General features: G+C 35.5%; 1 pseudogene; it reads right to left on the reverse strand.

The window, feature by feature from the left end:
• Positions 1 to 1692: 1692 nt before the first annotated feature.
• Positions 1693 to 3293, reverse strand: part of LOC127740592 (uncharacterized) — a 3184-nt pseudogene continuing 1583 nt past the window's right edge.

Below are 3293 nucleotides of genomic sequence, written 5' to 3' on the forward strand. Positions count from 1 at the left end.
AAAAATAATAATAATATTTTTTATTAAATTATATTATTTTGCTAATTTTGTTTTCTATTAAAGAGAAAGATACAAAAAATAGAGAATGAAAGAAAAGAGAGAGAAAGATAAAGATGAAGAATGAGAGTGAGAGTGAGTGTTTGTTAATTTTGGAAGAAAAAAATTTATTTTAATTGTAAAAAATATCAGATGACATATTTTGATTTGTCAAATTAGTAACATAAAATATAAATTATATATAGAGTAAAAATAGTAGAGAAAAATAAAAAAATGGAGAGAGGTAGATGAGAGAATTTAGGAAGGAAGTTTATTAATTTTGAAAAAAATATTTTTTCTCAATTTTAATAAGAGAGTGTCATGTAACACATTTGATTATTAAATTAGATAGTAATATATGATATATAATATAGGTATATTTCAATTTATTTTAAATATTTCAATTTTAATTTTAATGCAATTAAAGAATATCATGTTGTACATTTTGATTGTCAAATTAGTAATTAGTCATTGGTAATAATATATAAAATAGATAGAATGGTTGAAAGAATGAGAGAAATAGAAAAAGAAAAAGAGGGAGGAAGGGAGAACTCTTTAATTTTAGAAAAAAAAATTAATTTCAGTTGCAATGAAAATATGACATGTGGCACATTTTGATTATAAAATTAATAAAAAAAATTTTAATTTTAAAAAAGGATTTAATTTCAATTATGAGAATCCACCACTACACCAAATTAGCCATATAGCTACGCTAAATTTGTGACCCTAATTCTAAGGGTCTCCATTAGTTAACATTGTGACACTTATAATATAATTTTTTTAACCGTCAGTAATGAGATTTATATCTCTCTTCAGTTTTCCTTTCACTTTTCATTTCTTCCAAAACCTTGTTTGTTATCGTTTGAGATGAGATGAGATGAGAAGAGACGAGAAATAGAGAAAGTAACAACATTACCTTCACCGTCGCAGTTCGCATTCGCCGTTCACCGTCACAGTGTGTTCGCTGTTCACCGTCGCTGCATCGCAGTTCGCATTCGCTATTCACTGTTGCGGTTTGCGCTCGCCTTTCACTCTTCGTCGTCTCCCGCCTCATCCTTTCTCTTCCCTTCTGTTATGTGTGCGAACTGTACCCTAATTCCCCATTTGGCAAATTTTTTCTTCTCTTCCAACCCCACTGAACACTGATAGTGAGTATTTAATTGTTCTTCTACTATATTTTTCCTTGCAATTTCTTTGTTGTTGTTGTAATTTACTGTTATGATTATATCCTTATGTTCATACTTGCGATTGTTTCTTTGAATTCTCTTATATCATTTTAATTTTACCTGCACTCAACATGTTCGATGAAATGCTTCAACCAGATTTCTTTGAATGCTCTATTTGTTATTTCTTCTCTTGATTCCTTTGATGTTTCTATGCCTTGATGGCATCATGAACTGGTTGATGTTCTTCTTGAATTATGTACGTGATGGTGATAGCTGAAGTTGGAAATGAGTGAGCTGAGTTTGCAGTTGACGGGTTTCTAAGCACAGTTGATAGGTTGCAAGCTGAACAACATAAAAGGTACTTTATTGATGGTTTTATATTTTATTGTAGGGTTATGCACATGTTGTTTTGTATCCTTGTTCTGCATGTATTCAATATTGGCCCATTTGTGTGTAATTATGCTGAACGCTGATAAAGCATGCCAACAACAACAACAACAATAACAAAGCCTTGTCCCACTAAGTGGGGTCGGCTACATAAATCAAACGACGCCATTGTGCTCTATCATGTATCATGTCTACAGAGAGACCGTTTACATGTAGATCTCGTTTGACCACCTCATGGATGGTCTTCTTAGGTCTTCCTCTGCCTTTCGCCCTTTGTCCATCTTCCATCTCATCCACCCTCCTGACTGGATGTTCTATCGGTCTTCTTCTCACATGTCCAAACCACCTGAGACGCGATTCAACCATCTTTTCCACAATGGGTGCTACTCCAGCCCTTATATCTTCATTCCTTATTTTATCCAATCGCGTATGACCACTCATCCATCTCAACATCTTCATCTCTGCCACACTCAGCTTATGTTCGTACTCCCCTTTAGCCGCCCAACACTCCGTACCATACAGCATAGCCGGTCTTATAGCGGTGCGATAGAATTTACCTTTAAGTTTTAAAGGCACTTTTTTGTCGCATATAAAACCAGATGCACTCCGCCATTTTGACCAACCTGCTTGGATCCTATGATTTACATCATGTTCAATCTCTCCATTATCCTGTATGATGCACCCGAGATACTTAAAACTTTTAACTTTTCGTAGGATGTTTTCTCCAATCTTCACCTCTATATTGGGGTTTTTCCTTCTCAGACTGAACTTACATTCCATATATTCCATCTTGCTACGGCTTATGCGTAGACCATACACTTCTAAAGCTTCTCTCCATAACTCCAACTTCTTATTTAAGTCTTCCCTTGACTCTCCCATAAGAACGATATCATCGGCAAAAAGCATGCACCATGGAACAGGCTCTTGGATGTGCTCTGTGAATACTTCCAAGACTAATGTGAAAAGGCATGGACTTAAGGATGATCCCTGGTGTAATCCTATACCAATAAGAAATTCCTCCGTCACACTACCTTGAGTCTTCACACTAATTGTGACCCCATCATGCATGTCTTTAACTGCCCGAATATATGCGATCCTTACTCTCCTCTTTTCTAAAACCTTCCATAAGACCTCCCTTGGTACCCTATCATACGCTTTTTTTCAAAACAATAAATACCATATGTAGATCCCTTTTATTACTACGATACATCTCCATTATCCTTCTTAATAGGTATATCGCTTCAGTGGTAGATCTGCCTGGCAGAAATCCAAATTGGTTCTCTGTTACTTGTGTCTCTTTTCTCAACCTCCGTTCTATCACCCTTTCCCATAACTTCATAGTATGACTCATAAGCTTAATCCCTTTATAGTTTCCGCAACTTTGTATATCCCCCTTATTCTTGTAGATAGGTACCAAGGTGCTCTTTCTCCACTCATCAGACATCTTCTTTGACATTAAAATCTCATTAAAAAGCTTGGTTAACCAGTTGATGCCTTTTTCTCCAAGACCCTTCCAAACCTCAATCGGGATATTATCAGGTCCTACTGCCCTTCCATTTTTCATCTGCTTTAGAACTTCTTTTACCTCGAAGTCTCGAATCCTTCGATAGTAGTCAAAGTTTTGATCTTCTTCCCTTGTACATAATCGACCAAGGCTCGGAAAAGTCTTCTGTCCCTCATTAAATAACTCGTAGAAGTAGCTCT

This window comes from Arachis duranensis, chromosome 7, assembly GCF_000817695.3.
Source record: "Arachis duranensis cultivar V14167 chromosome 7, aradu.V14167.gnm2.J7QH, whole genome shotgun sequence".
Classification (NCBI taxonomy): domain Eukaryota; kingdom Viridiplantae; phylum Streptophyta; class Magnoliopsida; order Fabales; family Fabaceae; genus Arachis; species Arachis duranensis.